Source organism: Mus caroli, chromosome 10 (assembly GCF_900094665.2).
Source record: "Mus caroli chromosome 10, CAROLI_EIJ_v1.1, whole genome shotgun sequence".
In the NCBI taxonomy this organism is placed as follows: domain Eukaryota; kingdom Metazoa; phylum Chordata; class Mammalia; order Rodentia; family Muridae; genus Mus; species Mus caroli.
In genome coordinates, this window is record NC_034579.1 from 16548228 (window position 1) to 16574812 (window position 26585).

At 43.6% G+C, this 26585-nt stretch overlaps 1 protein-coding gene and 1 pseudogene across 2 annotated transcripts in view; both read right to left on the reverse strand.

The window, feature by feature from the left end:
* The window catches only part of Pde7b (phosphodiesterase 7B), a 318247-nt gene that overhangs the window by 99065 nt on the left and 192597 nt on the right, over nt 1-26585 (reverse strand). The gene's annotated exons all lie outside the window — the stretch shown is intronic.
* LOC110303374 lies at nt 19668-22467 on the reverse strand (annotated as a pseudogene).

Sequence of the window (26585 nt, forward strand, 5' to 3'; positions counted from 1 at the left end):
GGCATTTTCTCAATTAGTGATCAAGGGGAAAGGCCCCTTGTGGGTGGGACCATCTCTGGGCTGGTAGTCTTGGGTTCTATAAGGGAGCGGGCTGAGCAAGCCAGGGGAGGCAAGCCAGTAAAGAACATCCCTCCCTGGTCTCTGCATCAGCTCCTGCTTCCTGACCTGCTTTGAGTTCCAGTCCTGACTACCTTGGTGATGAACAGCAGTATGGAAGTGTAAGCCGAATAAACCCTTTCCTCCCCAACTGCTTCTTGGTCATGATGTTTGTGCAGGAATAGAAACCCTGACTAAGACAGGGGCCAAGGCAGCTGTGTGTGGCATGTGCTATCTTCTGCTCTGGATTCTGTCTTGAAACCAGGGCACTTTGGGGCAATTAACTCTGACTGCTCTAGTGAGTTAGGAGACATTTTATGGAGCAAAGTGAGTTGCAGGGTATTTTTTTAAAAGGAGGAGGTGATGAAAATGTGAATTCTGACTTCTTATAGATACTCAGAATAAAGGGCCAGAGGAATGGAGAAATGGTAGCAAAGCAGTTTGTTTGGTGAGAGGAATGCTGGGAACAAAGGAGTGGGAGACAGACCGGCAGGGTAAGTCATTTGCGGTAAAAGGCAAACTCTTGGCCTTCCAGAGAAGCCAAGCTGTGTAGCTGCTCAAGGCCCTCCATGTGTGGCCTGTTCAGATGGATTGTGGCTGGCACAGGTTTTCTCAAACTGGCCAAACCTGAGCTGAGGAGGACTTAAGCAACAAGGATCCACCCTCCCACTCAAGGTTAAGCCGTAACAATAAGTAAGATGTATCGCTGCTGCAAAATATTTACTGACAGGATTACAGGCACAGTAAAGAACAGGCATGGTTCCTGTTATTTACTATAAAGAAGTCACAATTCAAATACCAAGACAACTCGGGTACTGTCAGGAAGCCTAATGCTAGCACAGGGTCGGTGAAACCATTTCAGAAGGATGGGTTCCTTTCAAATAAAAGTATGAATTCTCCAAATTCAGGGGAAGGACTGGCTTGTAGCACACTTTTACCATGGATCCCTGACTTAGCTGGATTCTTTCTGGGTATTTTCTGGAGTTTATAGCGTAGCTTTCCTCCCCAATCTCTGAAGTTCTATACAATTTCACCTTTCCTTGGGGACCTGCAGAAACAGCTCTGCTATCCCAATAGAGGACACACAGCATCTCTGACGATATAAAATCAACAGTCACTTCTGGATCATTGAAGGTTATAGGTTTTTTTGTTTTTAGGTTTTTTTTTGTTTGTTTGTTTTGTTTTGTTTTTGAGACAGTGTTTCTCTCTGTAGACCAGGCTGGCCTCCAACTCTGAAATGTGCCTGCCTCTGCCTCCCAAGGGCTGGGATTAAAGGTGTGTGCCACCACTGCCTGGCACAATACTTTTTTTTGTTATTAAAAATTAAAACCAGTGTCTCGCATTATCTTTGAGGGGCCTCTATGATAATAACTAACACGCATTATGTTTGTCGTTAAGGTGGACAGTCTAGAAAAGCAGTGGCCAGGTGGTAGGTACATGCCTAAGGCTGGGCAGGATATTTGTAGTTCATTCCAAACAGCTAAAGGTATCTTTTATTAGCAAAAGAGATAGAAAATTTGGATGAGGAATGAACACACACGCATGCGCGTGTGCACACACACACACACACACACACAAAATTTAGAATGTGAATCTTTGAGGGTAAGGGTTCTAAGTGTAATAAATATATTCCATGAATTTGAAAAGCTCCATAAATATTTTGCTATTTTATTTTATCCAAGTGCCTTTCCCACTTGGGAATATGCCCTATGTAAAGATGCATAAAATGTTCGCTTTGGCAAACGGGTTTGCGTTCATTTCTTGTTTCTCGGCATTCAGAAAATGGACAACAGTGTCAATATAACAGCCTCCTTCTGTTTCCAACCTCCCATCCGTTTACTTGGCTTTATGCAAAAAATAATATTCAAAAGATGGCCCCAAAGAAAATACCCTGGGTACCAGGGTCATCAAGTGAACAATTGCATCTTTCTCTGAGAAGGGAGCAGGGGAAATGGACCAAATTGTAGGAGGTAGAACACTTGTTTGTAGTCTTCCCTGTTCTCCATTTTTTTTAATAGCATGGAACCATTTATTTATTGACTGCCTGAAATAAATTCAAACAGAAAAACTTTATAAATGTGCTAGTCTCCAGTAAGGCCTACCTGGTGCCAATCTTTTTTGTTATTTACGAGGGAGCCTGAGCAGGTTTGGATATGTACTCTTTTTCATCCTGGGGTGTGTTGTTATAAGCGGAGGCCCTTTGTCTGGAAATCAGGGTAGACTAGAAATGAGTGAGAATGGGCTTCCCAAGCTCTACTCGCCTAGTTGGGACTCCAACATCTCAAGTAAGTAGGCTTTGAATGCCGTGGAGGATGAAGAACGAGCGCCGCGTGTTTTGCTAAGACGACAGCCAGCTCATTTGTCACTGTTTCTAGGTGAGCAGTGATCTTTGTTCTCTGTGAGTTGCTGGCGAAGGAGCACAAACCGGGTCTGGAACCTGGAGGAGGAAAGGCCACTCCCTACGCACTTATTTCTTCTTCCATTTCCTTGGCTCTCTGTCTCTACCACATTTTATGACCTCACATTTTTTTTTTCAATGACAGCTTTATGGAGATGTCATTTACATACTCACACAACCCACCCATTTAAAAGTACAATTCAATGGTGTTAGTATACTTGCTACCATGCGCAACAGCTTCCACCAGTCAATTTAGAACATTTTCATCACTTCGAAAAGAAACTCTCGGCCCCCTAGCTATTACCCTTCTGTCCCCCTATCCTCGAATCCGAGGCACCAAGCAGTCCCAACTCTCTGTCTATAGATTTCCCTACCCAGGGCACGTGCAGTCCATAAGTCCATTGTCCAGTTTACTTAAATTCCAGTTTACCTTTTGACATCTGTGACAATGTGCATTGCCCTTTGGGAATGTTAATATGTTCCTGTCGTTTTTTGCTCTCACGTAGCCTGTCCTCTTTCTGGCTCAGTGCAACTAGCATTAGCACAGACATGGAGGATACCCACAGTTAGTGCTGGCAAAGTTCTGAACTGATTGATATTGTGTTAGATGGTTTCCTGCTGTATTCTTCTAGAGAAGGCCACAGGGTTTCCCTCCCATCATTGCAGGGCATCCTCTCATCTCTTTCCTCTTAACAGAAGTAACATGTATAACCTGCACGGAGCCTGATTATACAGTTTCTATCTGCCTTCACCTCCAATCTGTCCAATTTTCAGGAATAAGTCTTAGCAGCCTGCTGGCTTGGTTTGAAGCTGTCCTCAGTAAAGGTGGAACTTGGAATCACATTTATCCTTAGGTCCAAAGGACCCTGGTATGTTAGCAGTAGGATAGATGTCCTCGCAGCATTGCCTCTGATCGCCTGCTCTCCCTTGTGTGACTCAGGGGAAAGCCATTCTCCCTCTGGTACGTACTTGTTGAAACCATAGAAAACATAATCGTTTTGCTTATTAATCCATTCAAATTCCTAGGATAGCTCTAAAAGCAAAACACTCCCCAGTTTCAACACAACACAGTTACTTAAGGTCATTGCTACAGGAGCAAACAATAAAGTTGCCCTCAAATAGGCAAATGAGGAGTGTGGATATAGGTATTTTTGTTGTTGTTGTTGGCAACCTTCTGGAGAAGACCTTGTGATGTTTTATTAGGACACTTTGAAGTTAGACTCACTAAACTGAAGCTATTATGTTCTTTATGTGTGTCTGTGCTGTGCACATGTGTATATATGTTTACGCATAGGTGCACGTGTGTGTTTGTGTGTGTATGTGTGTGTACTTGTGTGTACAATGCATGTGTAGGCCAGAGGTGTCCTGTTTTCTTTTTGGAGACAAGGCTCAGTGAAGCTGGAGCTCACCAACCGAGCAAGAAGAGCTGGTCTCTGGGAGTCCTTTGCTGTTTGCTCACTAACAACCAATTTTTAACAAGGGTGCTCGAGATTTGAGCTCAGGTCCTCCTGCAGTCTACTGACTAAGCCCCCTCTATAGCTTTCTGAAGCTTAGTGATGGTCGTCTAGGCCAATGCTTTTGGATTTAAAAGCAAACAAATAGTTACATACAGTAACAATGAAAGTTAACTAGGACTCTCTTTTCTGCAGGTGACTTAATTTGTGTCAGAATAATTTTGAGGTAAAATGTCTCTCATTCTTTCTCCTTTGAGGTTAAATAAAATCAGGCATAAATACTTTATCCTTCCTCCCTGCTTGGAATCAACAATGTTTCTATGGGATATTTTGAAGAACATTTTTTTTTTTGTCAGCATCACCTCCAGTTCACAGAACTCTCTGTCACCCTCAGCTACCTCAGATGAGGAATTAGTTGTCTTCCTCTGTCTTTATGCCTGCACCATTAATCGGCAAGCACAATGTGCCTCCCTGGGCCACAACCAACATTTAGATAAGACAGCACAATTATTGAGGATAGCGATGTAAAATGAAAGGGGAAGTAACCCCTCCCCCAGAGTCCTTTCTCATTCCACCCTCTGATGGGAGAATGGAGGTGGGGTCGTCGGGGGTGGGGGGTCGGGGAGGAAAGGGCTTGTAACTAATTGAAGACACAATTTGGACGCAGGAGAACAAGGAGGCCCTTTTCTAGCTGGCATGTGAAGGGGCCCGTTCCTCAGGTGCTGGCATTTGCTTGCCACAGTTTGGGTGGTGATTGGCACCTTCTCGTGCCAATGAGAATAACAGCTGGCTTAGCAATCTTCTCTCAAAACAGCTGCTCCATCTACCTTGGCTGTAAGTGCACATGGCTTTACTTGCTGGCATTTCCAAGCTGCTGCTGAGGCCCCATGAACAGTGCTTTCCATTTGACTTTTTTCAAGTTCTGAGTGAATTATTTGTATCTTTAACTCTAAGGCAAGACAAGGTAAATAGCACACACACAAGGATGAAGTGCACAGTCCTAGTCGGATGGGGTTTATGGTTCCCATCGACGATTGTATGTGTTAGTGGAGAAAGAGAGACTAGCTTCCAACATATACCCAAACTGAGTTATATGCCTTTCTGTAAAGTCCCATCCAAAGTGACATCAAAGTCTGTAATGTAGGAAAAAGGCAGAGATCATAAGGGGGATATTTTTAAACCATTAAAGAGAGAATTGGAATATTGAAAACACATGTTATGTTATGCTGGAGCTGGAAAAGAATACTAATCTAGAGAAGATCATTCAGACTACGAAGGAGGACTCAGACTTTCACTAAGTACTCATGGTTTATTCCCATTACCCAGACATGTCTTCCAAGTACAGAAAACAGAAGGGCAGGATGAGCCCAACTTCATCAAAGAGGCATTGTGGGTGCCCAGACAACACTGCAGAGTAGCTGTCTGCTGGACAAAGGTTAGAAGCGCCTAGGTAGGAAATGAGTGGTCACAGCCTTACATGATCAGCGCTGCTGTGAGATTCTCGGGGCAGACAACCTGAAGTGGAGAATCTAAAAACACTCACCAAGCTCCGGACTTATTGATCACTGGAGATTGGTGAATTTTAAATCGCTCCTGTGCAGCGCTGGCTGGCCTCTGCAGCTTGGTGGCCCCTGCTTTTCAGTGTGCCATGGTGGGTTAGAATACCACAAAGCTGGAAACTTACAGGGGGTTAGAGACACTCAGTAAATGCAACTCCTAACAGAACTTCCCAGGATCCGAGGTGGAACTGCCCTGAGAACATGAGAGCCTTCAGTCCCCTCCCCTTTAGGATCGCTGACTTGGATGCCCTGTCTCTTCCTGTCCCTTCAGCCCTGTACTCCCCCAGATTGCCAGTATCTCACTGATGGAAGCCAGATTTCCCCCTATTTGCTTGGCTGATCCCATGGCGAGTTAGTCAGTCATGGGGAGGTTTCTCTGAATACTCAACTGCCCTGTGAATTTTCTAAAAGCAAAACAACCCGGGTTAGAAGGAGGTTGAGGTTGTGTCTTTGTTTTGCACAAACCCTTATCAATTTCAAGACAGATTAATACTGATATGGTAGTTGGGTGTATGGGCACAGAATAGCATTTCATGAAAATGTAGCCAACAAAACAACAACAACAACCCCCAAACAAAAAAAACTGGTGTCAGCAATGACCACGGTCGAACCTCTAGAATCTGATTGATATAGTACTTCCGTTTTGAAAGATTTACTGTTGGGATCAATCGGGGTTGGGAACAACGTGGAAATGAACATTGAAGTCCAGGAGGTACCCAGCCCAGCCCATCCATGCGTGCAGAACAAAACCACAGGGGCCCACAGTCTCTGGGAATGGAGACCCAGAGGGGAAGGGGTGTAGAGAGGAAGGGGGTTGCAGTGGATCCTTTGGCAACAAAACGAGGTCATAGCAGAATTTCTAGACTGTTCTCTTGGAAATGAGCTTGACCCCACCCCAAACTGATTGGAACTAATTTCACTCCAAAACTGATGGACTGACACACAAGAAATTCTTCTCTCCCTAAGGAGGGAAGATGAAGCTGTGTGGCTGTAGGTGCTCCCACGCACTGATCCATACAAGCTCACTGCTGGCTCCAGCAATCTGCTTTTCATACCTAATACTCGCCGAGCGCCACACTCACTTATTCCTGGTCCTCCTTTCAACCCTCCGACTCAGGCCACACATGCTTATCTTCAGTCACGGACACAAGCCTCCCTCTGAGGTATGGTATGTTAGCCACCAACTCCATGTGCTGCCTGTGTGCCACCACCAGATGGTTTGGGATTTCCTTTCCCTTCACACAGGTCTATTCAGTTCACGAAATCACTTCATGTGAGCGTGGACTTAAATCTATGTCAACCAGAACTTTCTGAAGTCCCATTCAATTTGAGGTGGTATAAATTTGTCCACTACAAGTTTCTACTACATAAGTTTCTGCATTCAGTCTATGAGGTTCATTTAACTTTTAATAAATTGGGGTATATGGATTTGCACCCCTCTCTCAGAGGGCAGGGGTGCTTCTTTTAAGTAGGTAACTTGGAGACAGAAGGATCTGAAATGCTTTCCCAGAGACTTTCTGATACACCTCAGTAGCACTGAAGTAGGAATAGTTACAGTTTAACTTGCTAAGTCAAATAAAATTGTTACATAAGAAATTCTGTCATACTTAGAGTGGACTGAAGGTGTGGTTACTACTGGTCTCTAGTAGGCACATTTTCAGAAGCGATTTGTTGATATTGGAAAGACATGTCTGTTCTGTATGGTGGGCTTATAGATTTGTAAGAAAAGGGAGAAAATATGAGTTGGGGAGGAGGGAGCCTTAGAGAGAAAAAAAGGCAAGGAGGGAGGGGGAGGGGAAGGTAATGGAAGAAAAGGTTAGTGAAGGAGAGCCAATCACAACCTGCTGTCCCAAGCCCACTGAAGAGTTTTTAATTTAGTACACTTCATTCTAAGAGGCCAGCTTGTTTACATTGTATATTTTGAGTTATTTCAAATATCTCTTCCAAACCATTGGGTTTCCAACTTCAGGGGATGCTTTCGAATGCGGCTGGAAAGTATTCCCACACAGTATCACATGGCACCAAAGATATGGAAAGAAAGAAAAGGCATTTCAATGGCAGCTAACATGCCACAGCAGACTGCTCCATTATGCTTTTCTGAGGCCTAAAAACACCACTAGTTCAACCTCAAGACCATGCAGTGGCGTCAGATTTTCTCTTCAGGTATGTGTATGCAGACACACAGGCATGGGTTCACACTTGAGCACTTTGGGAGTCTCTGCGGGGTCCTAGCCTCATGCTGTGTTCTAGGAACAGTGCTTACAATGGGCAGAACCATGAAGCTGGGAGAGCCTGTTTGTTCTTCTGCAAGGAGTATTAGATTCCTTTACTCAGCCCGCTGACCTCTCCTGGATACTGTCTTAGTAAGGTCACTATTGAGAAGGCCTCCATTATCAATTTTTAGCAATAATTAGTAAGGGTCTCCAAACACTGTCACCTAAGTCAACATTTTCACCAAAATGCCAATCATGGATTTGCAAATATTTCAAAAACACTTTATTGTTTTGAAATAAAACAATAAAACAGGCCAACCCATTGTCACCAGGACATGCAAATTATAACTCAGTTTTCTTTTTTTACATGAATGAAATCATTTTATAATCTCCATATGTTGGGAACTGATGTCACAAGTCTCTTGATTAAAGCAAGCAAGCAAGTAAGCAAGCAAGAAAGCAAGCAAACAGATCCAATGGTATAAAACTTGCTTTTGTTTTTGTTTTTCCCAATAATCTCTTCTTGCCTCACAAGCCCCCTGCTGGAGAAACCTAGTCTTTTATTATTTGTCTGACAATATTCTTTACATTTGTCCCTTCTTTCCACTACTGTTACTTTCTTCATTTGATACTCAAATTACTCAAGAATTTCAAGCTTGAATTTCTCATATGTAAAACGAAAACAGTATATACCTGAAGACAAAAGCCAGGAAAAACTGAGTATTATTTTGAAAAAAAGAAAAAAAAAGACTTTGTCTACACAAGAACCATGATTTGAGCCCACTGACAGAAAAAAAATTTTTTTTGACAAGCATAGCAATTTCTGAACCATTAGATTCCCAATGCTACTACAAGGCAGTTTCTTACCCATTTATCTTTATTGTGGTACAGGCTAAGTGCATGACTGGCCTTATGCTGACCACCACAGCTCTTCAGAGTTGTCAATACTCGGCGTTCTTGCCTCCCTTTCCAGATGGTCAGGAGATTAGTTTATCCATGCTTTAAATGCACGGAGAGCAGCAGAACGTTTGCTCCCAGCTGGCAAAGCTCTCCAGCGGGGACCGTTTGACCTCATAAGGAGCCGTAACTGCAGCAACTTAAGAGGAAACAGCAACAGCAGTGCCCATTGGGGAATGCAACTGAAAAACAGGAGGCAGGAGCTGCGTGGGGAGGGGCAGGAGTACATAAACACTTAAGGCCTCCGCATGACACCTTTGAGGGCTGCGTAATTCCCACTGACGTCAATTCCGTGCTGTGGATACTGTAAGACCACAGGAAAGAGCCTGACATTGCTTCACAGTTTCTCTCTCTCAGAGAGTGTAGTTCTCAGGCTAGCTTTGCTGGTAGCACAAGAGATGGCTAGAGATGTAAATTCAATGGCCCTTCTCTGATAGACCATGAATCATGGACTCTGTGCCAGGCCGTCCAAGCAATTCCTATTTATGCTACAGATTGAGAACTGCTGCTGTGACCAAGGAGGGCAATAACTAGCACGCCACCAATAAACACTAAAAAAAATATACATTCATAAAAATGCACAAATAGGCCGAGAATTTGACTCCTACCCTCTCCTTCTTCCTGATATTATTTTGGTTGTTGAGATCAAGTCTTATTACGTGTCCTGGGCAGGCCTTGAACTCAGAACTGCCTCAGCCTAAGCACAGGTGTCTGCCTGCCTTGCTTTCTGTCTGTTCTACCTCTGATGCTCAGCAGCTCAAACCTCGGTAGACAGGTGTTTAAGTGGATGAAAGGGTCTTGTCATGACAAAAATTAAAAAATCTTCTACGTAGCAAATGAAGCCCTGACATGTTAGATTCCTTTGCTTGTTGGTTCTTTTTTTCTTTTTAAAAATATTTATTTATTTATTATATCTAAGTACACTGTAGCTGTCTTCAGACACTCCAGAAGAGAGCATCAGATTTCGTTACAGATGATTGTGAGCCACCATGTGGTTGCTGGGATTTGAACTCAGGACTTTTGTGGAAGAGCAGTTGGCGCTCTTAACTGCTAAGCCATCTCACCGGCCCCGCTTGTTGGTTCTTCTGTGAGGATCACTGAAATCCAGAGAACAGTGCCCTGACCAGAGAGGTGATTTTTTTTTTTTTTGTAATGAGGATTAACTGTGCCACTCGTAGAAAAACCACTCCTTTTCATTCCTTAAGAGTATTGATGCATACTTTAGGTGGGGGGAGAGAGTCTACTTAATAAGTATTCTCCCTCAAAATGAATCTCAAATGAATATTTGATTATTTAATGTTTTAACTACCCAATTGTTTTTGAAATCCTTCCAATCATGAGTCATCATCTTGAAGATTGTACTTCCTACTGTCCTTGACTTACGCTGCAATGTTAGCTGTGCTCTAGGCATCGTTTTTTCTTTCCCTCTCCCTTCACATTCTTCCCATTGCCCATCCCATGCAGCTAAGCCACGACAGCCTCCATGAAAGTGACACACTTTCCATCTGACCCCGTCAAACTCTTGTCGCCTTACTGCCTGTCACTTTGCTGAAGCCCAGAGAACAGAACGCTGATCTGAGAAGCAACGTTTTGTAATGAGAAGTATGCCACACTCATTTCCCCCTCTTTGTCCCTGTGCTGAGAGGTTCCACCTGACCTCACAGTGAGATGAACTTAAACTACTTTTTAAACTCAGACCAAATGCCTTCTTCTGGAGGGAGCTGTCTTGGACCACAAGCCCATTGTCCATTTTGCAGAGGATGCTCCTCCTCTGGGCAGGGCTCCGTCCTGGCACTTACCACATGTTACTTCTCTTTTCCATTAGAACTCATTAAAGACAGGACTCTCTCCCCACGCTGGTCCTCTCCCCTCCCCTCTCTTTCTGTTGTCTCCTTCTCCTCACTACCTTCTTTTCTTGAGACAGGGTTGCACTATGTACCCCATCTGGCTCTAATGCCTGCCTCAGCCAAGTGCACAGGTCTGTAAACTGTGCCTGGCTAACAGGAGCCATTTCTTATTATTGTTTGTAAACATGGCACTTAGCTCTTCCCCTAGCACATACCAGCTGCTGAACAAATGTTTATTAAGCAAAGACATGAACATATTAAAAATAAAGGCCCTAGTCCTTCCCAAGGCTGTTCCTTAGCATGGCAGTTGGATAACTCGCCATGACAAACAGGTACCCACAGACCAAAGGAGGCTTTGTAAGAAGGGAAAAGTGAGAGGTGAGTTCACATCTTCTGCAGACTTCAAATCGAACCAAACCGTTTGGAAAACCCATAGAAACCCATAGAAACCGAAGATCTCTCTTTGTTCTGCTAATTCCTTCTCACATGCTCAACATGTGCTTTCTCTGGGACTGGAGGAAGGCGTGTGGAACGAAAGCCCGGAAGGCCGTTTGGGGGTGGAGGGGGACATGAAATCTTAAGTGGAAGAGGGAAGGATAAGAAATCTTCTCTGGGAATGTTTGTTCTCATTGCCAAACTTTTAACCTCCAGAGACTTGGGGGTGGGGGAGGGGAAGACTTGTGTGACCTTGGAGAGCATAGAACGTCAGGGGCTTATTCAGACTGAACATAAAGTCCAAAAATTTGAAAGTTTATCTTCTCAAATTAATGGAAAAAGTCTGGAAATTGATTTTGTGTTCTGTTCCCCAGGGACCCAAGCAGGGGGAAGGTTGTTTGCTCTGCCTGAGAACATCATGCTAAACACATGGAGCTTTAGATCCTCATCCTGCCCCACCCCCACTGTCAGAGTGCTAAAATCCCGGGACCTGCAGGTGGGTGGCTGGCTGGTTAGATCCGGTTCCCAGACCCTGCTGCTCTCTAATTGGCCTTGTTTTATTTATATTCTGACATTTGGGGTGATTTTCCCATGCTTATGTGTGATGCATCTCGGTCTAGTGGGAGCAGACCACTAAATCTTCACACTCAATCCCAGTGAGCAAGGGCTGTGATATCTCAAGGGAGTATGGCATTAAGGAGAGAGTTTTTCTGGTCACCAGAGCATCTGGGAGTCATGCTCCCTGAGAAATCCCTGCAGCAACGAAGGACATCTTTCTTTTTGCCTCTTCGTCCAAGTGGTTGTGACTTCTGGCTGACAAAGTTGAGATTTAACCCTGTGTAATGTTGGCAAGACTCAAAATTTGAAATACTTGGGAAACCCTGGTGGGTAAATAAAACCTCAGCCTTTCAGTGGTCTGTGTCTGAGGAACATCTGTTTCTAATACATCGTGGTCCCACACATATCTACAGTGATGCTATGACTCTGTACTGTATAGCTCCATACCCGTCATCCACACTACTGAGCTACATCTCAGTGTGGCCAGGGTAATACAGGAGCTGAAAAACTTGATTTTGTTCAATTTTCACTAACTTAAATAAACACTTGGATAATGACTAGTGTATCAAGCAGTGCAGTTCGGAGATAGAATGTTAATGTGCAAAACAGATATACTGAGAGCACAGAGTAACATCTTAAAAGCCAGGACAAAAAGTCAGAGTATTTCCAAGCCTGATCAAAGCTTGTCTAATTATTTAAGAGTTTTTTCAATATCCATGTTAGACAACAGCTTGACCCCATTTACATAAAATTTTATGGGTATCCATTCAGAGACGTCTGAAAAGATACTAGCAAAAGAGAAATTTTCTGGGTCCGAGGATTTTGCACTTTATGTTTTTATTTAAAATAAACAAATGCTTACAAACATAAAAGTTTGATACTATTACTTAAAATGTATATTGAACTTCTAGGCTTAAACTCTGCTATCTTTATTGTATTATCTATACTGCCCAAAGAAGTGTATTTGAAATCCGGGCAGGTTTTGACACATAAATGTGTTTAGATATCACTAATTAAAAACTAAACAAACCACAGTAACTTCTCTTCCTTTCATTTGTATTCCTTATGCACCAACTCTTCTTCTTCTTCTTCTTTTTTAAAGATCTTAATAATTTTTTTATGGCCATTTGAATTCTAAGACAGTCTTGTGGTATCACCACATGTCTGGAGCTGAGATGCTCAGATATCAAAGTTTTCTTTGATATTGAAGTGTGTCAGGGAGTTAATGAGGTGAGGAGAGGGGTAAGAACAGGTCACCGAGTTGTTAGCTAAGCATTCTTGTTCACTTTCCTTAAGTCAGATGGGCTGTGATCGACGGCTGGTCTTAGGTATTGAAAAGACATTCTAAGAATACAGTTATCCACCAAACGTCTTCTAAAAGAGGCACAGACCTCATATTCAGCCTCCCCTGATATCGGATTCTTTTTCTGGTGAGCTCTCCTTGGAAATACAGTGAAAAGTTATATCTTCTTGATAGCAGATTGACAACTCTCAGCTGAGTATTTTTGCAGGAGATGATCACAGGCCACTGCTAAGATGTATGTCAGTTTCATGTTCTCTCTCTCTCTCTCTCTCTCTCTCTCTCTCTCTCTGCTCTCTCTCTCTCTCTCTCTTTCTCTCTCTCCCTTCTCCCCCTCTCTCTCTTCAGTTCATCACCTGGCACCCTAGAGCATGCAGCTCATATGAAGCTTGGAATCAGCTCACATTCAACTGAACTGAACATTCCATCCAGTGGCTAACCTCGCTTCACCCTGGGATGAGATTAGAATCCGGAAGCCTGGCCAGGTTTGAATTAGCAATGGATGACTCCATTGGGTTTTAATGATCATGGAAACCTATGTGCCAGACTGACGCTCCAGGCACATTCATATTCATTTCAGATAACAATTAGATGAAATATCCTGTACTTTTAAGTCATAAAAATCCAGATTGGTAGAACCTTCTCAACAGACAAAGGCACGGGACTATCACACAACCTCACAATTATCTTCAAAATCCACTTGCATTTGGGAAGACCTAATGCTTTAGTAGGAATTAAAATACTATTTTATGCTGGTGCTAGGAATTGAAACAAGGTCCTCTGGAAGAGCAGCCAGTGCTCTTAACTATTGAGCTATCTCTTCAGCCCTTGTAATTTTAATTTTTAGCTAATTAACCGAGTTAGCTAACATTGCAAGACTTAACATAACTCAAACTAGTTCCCTTTCTCAGCACTACCCTGGCTCCTAGACACACTACTATAGGGAATTACTTCAACAGACTGAGATTTCATTGTTGTATTGGCTTTCTTGTTTGTAAGTAGTGTATTGTTATTGCCATTTTCCTTCTATGATACCTAAAGACCAGGAATTTATACTCGGCATGACATTCCTGTATACCTTCTCCTAATACCTGATCATTATAATTTTGAGTGAAGTCTTACATTCATGATAGTCTTAACATCTTACACCTGAGCTATACTCCTATATTTGTATTTTCCTTCCTCATTAAGCATAATTTCACTTTTGCTTGCTTGTTTTTCTGTGTGTCTGAAATAACATTAATCATATTGATACTGTGGAACATAACAGGCACAAAATTGGTCTACTCATGTTCATACTGTGTAAAGCCCTAAATCTGTTTGTCATGGCTATTCTGGTCACCTGTTCTTCTTTCCTTCAATGTGAAATTCTGTTTTTTACCTTTTTCCCTATTTTTTCATTCTCTGTTTTCTTCTATCCTGTGTTTGGGAGAACACAGTTTCTAGATGATCCTGACAATGGGTACTGGAGAGCAGGGCACATACTCACATGTGGTTTATTCCACACTCACTCCTACTGGGGATGTGGAATGATTTGAGCACTTGGTCTAGGGTTCACCTTCATGTCACTCCCCTGGGTGGCTATAGAACTCAGGTGCTCCCATTTTACACATCTCCATGAGATGAGAATGATGCATCTAATTTGTCTTGGTCTCCATATACATTTGTCCAGAATTTCTCTAGTTCGCTCTCCTTCGAAAACAAACATTTCTGCTTGGAGGTGTGAGGTGGAGACCTAGACGGGCCAGTACTGTTTTATAACACTTCTCTGTTCTATTGCCTTCTGTTTCTGTGAATTTCTAAGGATCCAAGCCTTGGTCCAGGCTTCTCCTGTGTCCGGGAAGTTAATGGTTTCCAGAAGTGAACCTAACTCACTTGCTTCTGCCTGTCGCCTCTCAATCCTCCAAATGTGCCTCTTATTGATGTCTCCGTTTCATCCTTCCATCTTGTTGGTTCATTCAGTTTTTATTGCTCCTTGTTCTGGGCTTGAGTAGCAACCAGGTACTTTCAACTTTCCTTATTTGTCTGCCCTCTTAACAGTAATGGCCAATGTGTTACCACTGCATAGATTCAGGAATTGAAATGCAAAAAGCAAAATACAGGATCAGAAAGCCAGACACAGAGCCACTGTAGTTGGTGCCACAGTCGGTTTTCCTTGCCTCTGGGCAGCCATGTCTCCTCTAAGGTAGCATCCCATCCCGTAAGGACGTGTCTTGTCTCCCTGGTAATGCTTCTCAAAGAGAGAATCATGCTCAGAGGTCATTCTAATGGGAGGCACAGCGCACAGAGGAAGGACAATTAGAGAAGATATGTAACTGAGCAATGAAGACTGGTATCAAAAACTAGGCACGACAGGGGCCTTGAATAGCAATATGTAGTTATTTACGCCTTGCCCTGTACTAGATGGCTTGTTGGTTTGTTTATGAACTCCTTAACTGACTAGCTTGGATGTCACTGAGTCCCCCAAGATTCTCCTGACTGCCTCCCCATTTTGGGATTACCAGCATGTGCCACTACACCCTGATGTTTATGCAACTGCTGAAGACCTGAACTCAACATCCTTATACTTACAAAGCAAGCACTGCCATTTCCCAGCCACAGGATGAGGTTTTTAAGTGGTAAAGCATCAGCACTGCAAATCTGAACACTCAGATATATAGCACAGCGCTGATCGGGTGAGTCTGAGTGAAAGATAAAGGAGCATGGCTGCCCTTGGGTGGGTCACAGCCATGGTGCCATCTCTGAACCATCTCATTAGTATGTACAAAGAGACATCATCACTAGTTTCAGGCAATAATAATATATCACGCTTTGCCTCTTGTTAAGAGAAGCTGCAGAGAACTGTGTCTTGGTCTAACACTTTTAAATGTTAAAATATTAATAAGAAATGATGTCATCTCTAGATGCAGAGAAGATCAAGATAATTTTGTGGTTTCCATGGTTCTCTGATACTCTCAACAATGCCAGCTGAACATCACCTGAAGCACACTCTCATGATAGCTACATAAAAGCTCTCAGGTGAGAGAAAAGCCAGAAAGAGAGAGTGAGACTGTGGTGTGAAGGGATCGGAGCCATCAGGAAAAGCACTGCTGGAATTTCAAAGTTGTTTTAGAACCTTTTCCTCATCAGAGTTAATGAAGAAATAACTTTATATAGAGGAAAGAAATCCAGCTTTGTCAAATTCTCCTTTGTCCCAGGAATGACAAGGGAATGAATTCTCCACTGAGGAATCAAGACTGTGAGATGTTTTCATTTGCCTCACGTGCAGGTTTTCCGGTGAAGTTTCATTTTTCTTTGATTTGCATCTTATTTTCACAACCAGTTTTTATGAGGTGTGCTGATATATTGATGATGTAATATTGGTTTATGCTATATGTGGTTTTGGTCTGAACCATCATCACCTCAGAATGTGGCTTATTTGGGGATGAGGCCTTTGATATGATAATGAAGATGACCATCTAGAAGCCAAGGAGAGAGGCCACAGGAAGTATTGCATTTCAGATACCTTGAGCAGAACCTCAGGAAACAAATGCTAAGCTGTCTGTGGTATTTTGTTATGTTATCTTCAGAATATTGATATAGATACCTTTAATCTTGTGAACAAGGAGATCAAATGTCCACTTTTGAGGAATTAACCCAACTAGATTCTTTAAACAATAAAGAGCCTTTAGTACCTGTTACCTCAGAGCCTATCATTTGCACGGCACACAGACTCTCAGACATAAACTCACATGTGATGTTACCGCCTCTTTTACATTATTCACACGAAAGTCCCTGGTTGTGGCCCTAGCTGTGGTGTTATTAAGATGCACAAAGGGCTCCTGGACTGTGAAATCATACCACGTTCAGTAGAGCAAGCCATAAGTAAGGAAGAGCCACTCACATCCTGAGAGCAGACTGACCACAGTAAACCAAACTCCCAGGAAAGGTCCTTCAAAAAAAAAAAAATGAGAAGGATACGTCGTCGAGTGGCTCTTAGCTGTTCCTCTCAGGATGTCCAGGTGAGCCAGCAAGGGCCACTGCCAAGGCTGAGAGATCAAAACCTGACACCTGACCCATGTCTGTTGTTAGGACACCATCCACCATAGCAACCAGGCTGCCTTCCCTCTCAAAGGTTGGCCTCCAGCTCAACTGAAGCCAGGCAAGGACGTCAGGATTCTAAATACCAACAGCATCACTCTGTCAAAAACTCGCCTGTGACCTTTCTCAGGAAAGGCATGCAATGACAGTTTGAAAGCTGGCCAGGCCATCCACATCTAGAACTGCCAGAGCCTTTCTGAACACTTGCCCGGGATTGTGGGCAGTCTTCTCAAAGGGTAATGTGGCATCACAAATCTCATGCAAAACTGACTCAGGTCAAGTACAGTAATTATAAGATGTTCTTAAGAGCAGTAGAAAAACAGGTGGCAAAATTAAAAAGTCAGCTAATACTCTGAGCCGTTTCCGTATCACGAGTCCTGTTTGGTTCTGTCTTATCACCAATGGCAACTTTGACCTCTTTCTTCTCTCTTGTACCTTCCCCACTCCCTGATTTACTTTCTGTTTTGCCATCAAGAGTGTAGGCTTTCTGGAGGCACGAACTGTATTCCTTGTACTCATCAAAGTGTATTCAAAAACCAGTTATAAGGCCTGCTTCATAGAGTATTCTATCTCTTCTGTCTGTCTGTCTGTCTGTCTGTCTGTCTGTGTCTCTCTGTCTCTCTGTCTCCCCTCACCCCGTGTGTGTGTGTGTGTATAATGTGTGACTGAACAAAAAACCAGCCAGTGGCTTCAGGACAGAAGTGAGAAGAACTTCAGTTCCTATTGTGCCGTATTCCTTGCCCTAGGCTCACTTCATTTGCTCTTTAAATGATGCGTGCGTTCCGTGGGTGCGTGTCCACATGGATGCATCTGCATGTGGATGCCAGGGGTTAATCTTGGCTGTCATTTCTTAGGAACTGCCCACTTTATTTTTTGAGACACGGTCTCTCACTGGGGCTCATGGACTTGGGCAGGCTGTCTGGCCAGTGAGCTCCAGAGACCAATCTATCCCCGAATCTCCAGTAGTCCACTCTGATAATGTAGGTGGTTCCTCCTTGTGACATTTTCTACTGGAAGTGTTTTGGTGGCATGTCTGAATTGGTGGTATCCACACTGAAATCAGCCTGGTGTTTCACAGTCCAGGTGGCCACAATGAAGCCTTTTACACGAATAACGTAAAATAGATATCAAGTCACCGAGTATGCACATCTAGGAGCCTTTATTAATAGATATGTACTACCATGCATGTTTTTGTTTTGTTTGTTTTTTTAACATGGGTTAAGATCTTTAAGCTTGTGTGTTGAACTTTTTACTGACTGAGCCACCTCCCCCAACCTCCCTTAAATGACATCATTTACATATCATTTTAGCAATTATACCCAGAGTAGTCTAATTTTTAGGGGTTTATGGAGTTATTACAAAGAGAACTTTCTCTCTCCCCTTTCTAAGACTTTAAAATGAAAATCACTAATACTACAAAATTAAACCTAACTGTGTTTTTAAATCTACGTAACTCTGTGCATTTGTGGTGCTAGGGTTCAAACTCAAGGCCTTGGGAATGTCAGGCAGGGGCTTTACCACTGAACTACACTCTCTTGTCCAACCTCTCTGTTGCTTTAGTGGTTCTGAGCTTGGTGCAATGCTGAGGTGAGGGCTGGGCTTTGCTGAAGAAACGACACAGCCAAGCTACACGGCAGTCTCTGTAATTTTGCTTTCATTGCTCATTCCAATATATTTTATATATTGGAATGAGCAACCTAATATAACAACCTAATATAACCTAATATAACAACCTAATATATATTAGGTTGTTAAACAGAACCATCTTGACTGGTCCCAGCCAAGTTTCTAATGCTGTCCATGGCACGTTAGCTTTGCAGTATAGTAAACCATGTCGGTCTGTCTTAGGTGAGAGCTTGACGCTAACCATGTCGATGCGCAGGAGGTAGATGGAAGGTTCACAGAGGTCTTTTCCAAACCTCTATGGTTTGGAAATGGAGCTAGAAACCTCCTGGGGTCAAGGCTCTGATGAGATTCCTGGAGTGTCCTGGTCCAGGCGTGGGTTTGGAATACTTGGGAAATGGCCGACCACAGGGATCGCAGGGCTCTTCATTCTGGCTTGGTTTGGAAGTGCCGAGTTGTGGAAAACGCAGAACCCTTGAGGGGGTGGTGGAGACTTTGAAAAACCACAACAGGAATTTCAATTGTTCATTTTGGGCAAGAGTTTGGGGTCTGATTCCTATGTAAGTCCAAAAGCTTGATTCTACTGACTAGATTTTTCTTTCATTTCAATCTTTAGGACTCAAGGATTACCGTCATGCAGGAAAGTCAAACCATGTGCTGATTTGTTGATGCAATAAAGGTAATCAGATTGCAAGTCTCAATTATCAGTGTTCATTTCACTAATGTAAAGAATACAGAATAGCTCTTTTTTAAAACGTTAAGCAACCCCAGGAATAAATGCACGTCTGAAGTGTCCTATGTCAGTCAAGTATTGATATTTTGTAAAGCATTTCTTTCCTTTCCTTTTCCCTTTTGAAGATTTATTTATTACGAGTACACTGTCGCTGTCTTCAGACACACCAGAAGAGGGCATCAGATTCCATTGCAGATGGTTGTGAGCCACCATGTGGCTGCTGGGAATTGAACTCAGGACCTTTGGTAGAGCAGTTGGTGCTCTTAACCTCAAAAAATGTCACCCAGGGTTTGATTTGCAGTGTTGGTTACTGGACATTAACATCATCATATGAGCTATAAAAAATGTAGGTCTGGAAGCAAGGGGGATAGATATAGAGATTAATAATCTGACTGGGTAATATTATAAAATAACAAGCCACTTCTACCTGAAGGACATTCAAATGTGACAGTCTTTTCTAGTCCAAAGAGATTTAAGGACTTGATTCACTTTTAATTATACTCGTGATATCATATCAAACTTATATTTATTAATTAGATTTAGCTTTTTTCTTACATTCATTTTAAACAATGCCTTAAGTCTTTTAGGCTTTCGTTCTTTAAAATATAATGTGCTGGGCTGGTAGGATGGCTCAGTGGGTTAAGGCATTTTCTATCAGGCTTGGTAACTGGAGTTCAACTCTCAGGACTTACAGGGTAGATTGAGAAGACTGACTTCTGTAACTTATTATTTGATCCACTCATACCAGATGCCTTCCCCTTCAACTAAACAAATTAATTAAAAAGTAAATAAGATGCAATATAAGTCTTAGTTACTTTCCTATTGCTATGATAAAGCACCAGATAGCCCTGGCCTCCCTGCAGGCTTGGGGAACCCTGAGCCAGCTCTGGCTGGGACCTCAGACTTCGCTCTCCCACCCCTGGAGCCCTGTTCTGCCTCTTCTCATAGCCTGTCACCTGCCCGGTGCAGGCGTGGGGTAAGCGCAGTCAAAACTCCCACATCCTGCCTCCCTGAGTGGCCCGAGCTCTGTGGCGGAGCAAACTCCATTAAGGCTACACTACATATGTGAAGGTGCCCTCAGAAGCCAGAGGAGTGGGTTGGATCCCCTAGGAAGGGAGTCATAGATGGTTGTGAGCCACCTGATGTGGGTGCGGGGAATGGGGCCTGGCTCCTCTGTGACCACTTCAGGACCCCCTTGTGGAGACTGCCTGGTGACCTCTGAATGTCCTTGATGGAGGAATACAGGCAGGAGTTCTTCCCAGCTGGATAGGTTAAATGTGAGGCACCACCATACAAAACCACGGAACTAATTTCTTGTACAGCTGGGAAACAGAGTTTAAAATGCTCAAGCAATGGCAGTCAGATGAGCCGAGACCCAGGGTACCGGGTGAGGCAGCACCCCTGGTGGTTGGCCCAGGCATTTTCATAGTCCTTTGCCTCCCTGTCACATGGACTTCAGTACTCCTCTTCCCGCTCACTCCCTCTTGACTTCTTATGGATTGCTCAGTTAAAGCTTCATGAAGGCCTAACTTACAACCAGGAAAGCCCTCTGCTGCAATTCTTCACAGCTGTTTGCTGACCTGGCTCTACTTCTGTGACTCTACCTCTGTGCTGTCCCTGTGGAAGCTCACACTGGCTGGTAATGAGGGACAGCTCTGAGAAGTGCCATCACAGGCCTGTTCCCTTGCACAATGATGCTCAGTTACAGAGGGTCCTTCACCCACAGATATTGGCTGCAAGGGGTGCACCCGAGTGTTGGGTGTGTCTGCAGAGCCCTCTTCATTTTTGTTGCTGGCCTGAGGAATCATTTGTGAGCAACACCCTGCCTACATTTCGGCGGAAGCTGTTATTCCCTGACAAGTTCCCGGGTTCCCGCTGGCCCTGGTGCTTCAGGCACTCAGACTCCAACCTGACTACCATGTCAAGGAACACGTACCGGCTCACCCTGGGATCTGCCAGTCTCGGGATTTCTCTTTCCTTGGGTTCTTCACAAGTTTTTTTGGAGCAGAGAAGGGCTCAGGTGCAGGTGACATACCCCAGGACTGGTCAGAAATTTTCACAATGGCAGGCGAATTTGTGCGGTTTTTTTGTGCAGCTAGCTAGCAGAGCAGTGGCGTTCTGCTCGAGGAAGACAACCCATCAGTATCACTGACGGAGGCCTCGCAGCACAGACACCGTCCCCACTGTCACTCATGTAATGCACAGAACAGTGCTCGACGCCACACGCAAATGGCTCACTGGTAGCACTGGCTGTTGATATCTCTCATCATTTCTAGCTGTACCTTGGCTTTCTTAAGCTCTCTTGATTTTTTTCCTTCTTTTAGTGTCTCTCCCATCGATATCCCAGGAACTTTTTATTTTCATAGAGCCTATCCTATTGCTACACTGGTGGGCTGAAAAGAATGCAATTTTCTCCTTCGTCTTTCCAGGTTTGACAATAGCCCAGCTCCTAGACAGTCAGTCCTTCTTCACTCTGGTGCACCTCTGCAGACGGCACATTCTTTTTGGCTTTAACTTTCAAGCTGTTCTCTACAGGGCTCTTCCCACTCATACTGCACAGAACATTTGGAGAAAGGATCCCAAAAGGATTTCTAAATGATGCTTTGACAAGGGAGGCCGAAGGAAGGCTGGTGGCTTCATGTAGTTGGCTCTGCCTTTTCATCACTGTGGCCTTTTCATAGGCGTTCTCAGTGTGTCCATGCGGATTTCAAGAGGGCACGAAGGGTGCGCTTCCTTCTGGAGTTTCCACTATGGCTCAAGGTTCACAACAGATGCCAATTAGAGGATGGAGGAGCACCAAGGATCCTCAAATTTATGGCTTTGACAACTGCATGAAGAACGGTTCCTCTCGGTGGATGGCAACCACATGGCTGGTCAGATAGGTTCACAGGTTCAGGCAGGAGCATGGCAGCATCCAGACAGGCATGAGCTGAGAGGTCAGCATCTTCATGTAAAGGCTGGTAGTGGAACTTCTGGGATATTTTTATCAAGACAACTAATCTTGGTGTTGATTCTTGATGAAGATATTGTGATTTTTAACACATGAGTTGAAAACAAAGTTATAAAGTGGTAGATCTTTGACCTGCTGTTTAGGGGACCCTGGCTCAATCCTCAGTGTGTGGTATGGAACAAGGAGAGCAAGAGAACAAATATACAATATGTATGTAACTTCATGTTATAGAACTAACTCTTCCAAAATGGTAGAAATGATTCTTTGGAAAGAGTTTGTTTTGATTGGCTATTCATTTTAAGCATTTGTGACAGACAACACATTTCTAGTCGTTGATTGAATGCTTATAAAATCGCACACTTCTATTAAAAAATTAAACTATATTGGACTTGCATTTTTGTTAGTTTTGTTTTTTGTTTTTATTTATTTATATTAGATATTTTCTTCATTTACATTTCAAATACTATCCCAAATGTCTCCTATTCCCTGTTCCCCAACCCACCCACTCCCACTTCCTGGCCCTGGCATTCCCCTGTACTGGGGCATATAATCTTTGCAAGACCAAGGGTCTCTCTTCCCTTTGATGGTCTACTAGGCCATCTTCTGCTACATATGCAGCTAGAGACACGAGCTCCGGGGGTACTGGTTAGTTCATATTGCTGTTCCACCTATGGGGTCTAAGTTACTTTTGCACTATAGCTTTCTTTAAGGATTGAGGTTGAGGGAAGATTCCCAGGATTCTGTCTGGAGACACACTCAGTATTGCTTTTTAAATCCTTCCTCAAATCACGCTGCAATTTCACATGTCTGTCTGTCCACACATGTGTGGCCACGCCCTGTCTTTCAAGCAAAGCAGGCTGAATCTCTGCATAGAGAGAATATTCACTCTCTGGTTCCTGCCCCTGCCCCCTGCTCTCTGCACTTAGAGGCCTCAGCTCACATACTGATTTCCAGCCCTGTCACATTTGCCTTAGCTGTGAAGCTTCATGGGGTACCGAATGAGTGCACAGCTTTTAGGGTTAAAAATCACAAACAAACATTCCCATCAGAATGCATTTCAACTTCTTTCTCTGTAGAGAAAGAACTAGAAATGAGTTCCATCTCTATCCTCAGGTCATTGTCTGCTGCCCTGCCCCTTCCCGACCTGACCTTCTCTCTTCCTTGCCTCTGAAGGGAAGTGTGACTTCCACTCACTTCAAAGGAATGCCTGCTGCTTGGCAGTTGAATATGCAAACTCCAATTAGTGGTCCACAAGGTGCCGAAAACAAAACAGAAAACAGAAAACAGAAAACACACACAAAACACAACAGGGCCTTGTGTGGGAAACACTTGGCAGTGGCCTTCTAGCAACTTGAAAAATACCCTCCTTGCTTAGACATGAAGCCACACCCCAATGGAGGTGACCAGCAGGTCAAAAGTCACATCTACAAGAAGTGAAATGGATCCCAAACCAAACCAAGCAAAGGCTTTAAGAAAATACAAATCCAGGGAGACAGCTCAGTTGGTAAAATGCTTGCTGCATAGGTGTGAGCACCCGGGTTTGCATCCACGCACAAGGCTGGGTGTGGTGGAAGGCACACATCTGCAATTCCACCCTGGGGAGGCAAAGACAAGAGGGTGCAAACACCTGAGGGTATTTGCAGGACAGTCAATCTGGCCAAAATATCAAGCCTGCCTCAAAGCGTGGAGAGAGGATAAGATACCTGGCATTGTCCTCTGGTCTCTACAAGTACAGGACCTAGACACACACACACACACACACACACACACACACACACACACACACTTTATAAAGATAGCTAAGGAAGTCATATACTCCAATTTTCTGTGTGTTTTGTGTCTGGTGTCCCTTCCATGTTGCTACTTGAGGTTTAATTACAGCGTGCTCTACAGTTTGGGGGTTCATTTTGGAAATACTTTCCACCCTTCATCCATGTACTCCCAGAATCTGGGTGTCAGTCAGGTCTTCATAAGGTCACTAACACGAGATCAAGATTGGCAAGAAACAGTAGTACAGTGAGATAAGCTCAGTCAGGTGTGTTTTAGAACTGGGGAGTTTTACTTTGGGGGGAAATGTGTAAAACTCTAATGTAAAGAGAGGACGCTGAAAAGTTTTACACACATCCCTCATTTTTACCTAGAACATTTCTAGAAATGAAGAAGAAAGACATATTCCTTATCGTGAAGGAATTCTGATGGATTAAAACGTAGTGTCCAAGAGGATATACCTTGGAGGCCCTTGACAGAGATGTGACCAGAATTTCCATTTCTTTATTTCAGACATGTGTTCTGTCTCTCACCTTCTGCTTTGGTGGCTAAGTAATGATGTTCAACTTTTTTTTTTTTAAATCTTTGTCAAGATCTGGGTGGTGGTGGTGCATGCCTTTAATCCAAGCAGTTGGGAGGCAGTGGCAGGTGGATCTCTGTGAGGGCAAGGCCAGCCTGGTCTACATGAGAGACTTCGAAGTCAGCCAAGGCTACTCAGAGAAACCCTTTCTCAGAAAAAATAAAAAACAAAAACCAAAAACAAAACAAAAACAAACCAAACAAAGACAAAAACAAACAAAACAAAATAAAACAAGAATTTTTGTCATATTTTGCATTTGCATAACAGGACATATTGCATACTTGATGAATTAAAAACATTCCTTTTGCTATATCTCCATAGCCAGTTTGCATTTGCATAGTAGACATTTTGTTTATGTCGTACCTAGCCCATTGATTTGCTCAGAGCGTTGAATTCTCTAAGGGCTTTAAATGCCTCCTGATTTTTGGAAACTGTCATATATATATATATATATATATATATATATATATATATAAACATGTTCTAATTATTGTTCAGGACTTCAGAGAAGAAACTTTCCTACCTCTCCCACTTGATCTGTGGCCAAAATAGACTGAGCAAATCTGTGTAAGTGAAGGAGAATGGCAGCTCACATCTGGGCTCTGAGGGACAGACAGTCACCCTGTGGAGCCAAACTTCCCTGTGTTAAAATGTGGGCTGAGCCTCAGTGCTGCTGTCCAGTGGTGGGACAGGAGTGGCTGGATTGGTTATTAAATCAGGAAAGAGCTACATATGGACATGCCTGGATAAAACTTTTAAGCAGGAGGAGGAGAACGAGGAAGAGGAGGAGGGAGACAGACAGACAGACAGACAGACAGAATACTGGCTGTTTTTGTGTTAACCTGACACAAGTTAGAGTCATCAGAGAGAAAGGAACTTTAGATGAGAAGATGCCTCCATGAGACCCAGCAGCAAGGCATTTTCTCAGTTAGTGATTGATTTAGAAGGGCTCAGCCCTTAATGGATGATGCCATCCCTGAGCTGGTAGTTCTGGGTTCTGTAAGAAAGCAGGCTGAGCAAGCCACAGGAAGGAAGCCAGAGAGCAGCATCCCTCCATGGGCTCTGCATCAGCTCCTGCCTCCAGGTTCCAGCCTGTTTGAGTTTCTATGCTGACTTCCTCCTATGATGGACTATGATCTGGAAATGTAAGCCAAATAAACCTGTTCCTCTCCAACCTGGGTTTTGGTCGTGGTGTTTTGTTGCAGCAATAGAAGCCTTAACTAAGACAAGTTGGTACCATTATAGTAGGGTAACAACAGACCTGCCCATGTTTTGGGGAGGATTGTGGAAGGACTTTGGAACATTGGGACAGAAAAGCCATTGAGTGTTGGGAGCTCAGTGCGATGTTCTCTGGAAGCTTGGAGGATAAGAATGTTGAGCGCTGTGCAGAAGATGGAGGCCTGGCATGTAAGATTTCAGAGGAAAGATTAAAGACTCTATCAAGGCTGTTTGCTGTTTTGATTTAAGATTCTGTGACTCTGGTTCACTGGGACTGAAGAATCAGCTGTGATTAACAAGATACCAGGACTAGTGAAGTAAATACTTTGTGTTTCTGAGACAATTGGTGCTGGTTAACTGGAGCTAAGAGATTAGCATTAATTAAGAACATCACTGAGGGGAAATCTTCTGAGACATGTTTTACTCTGAGAGCACAGAGAAGCTGTGTTCTAGAGGTGGCCAAGGGTTATACCTTGTGCTGGCAACAGGACTTGGTAATGAATAAGAGTCACCCAGATGGTACTGGTTTTGAAGGCATGAGGGGTCATGGAGAGCAGCTGAGGCTTGGCACGTTGAGAAGCTATGAGAGGCCATTGGTGAAGGTGCAGCCTCAGTGGCAGTTGATGGCCCAGAACTGAAGGGGTCACACAGAGCAGTTGAGGCTTGATACTAGGTAAAGAGTCTATGAGAGGCTATTGGTGAAAGTGCAGTCCAGTTGCAGCAGTGTTCTGGAGATGCCAGTACCATGGGATGACCACCAAGAACAGCAGCAGCAGAAGTGGAGTGAAGACAGACAGAGCCTAGAAAACAAGCTGTG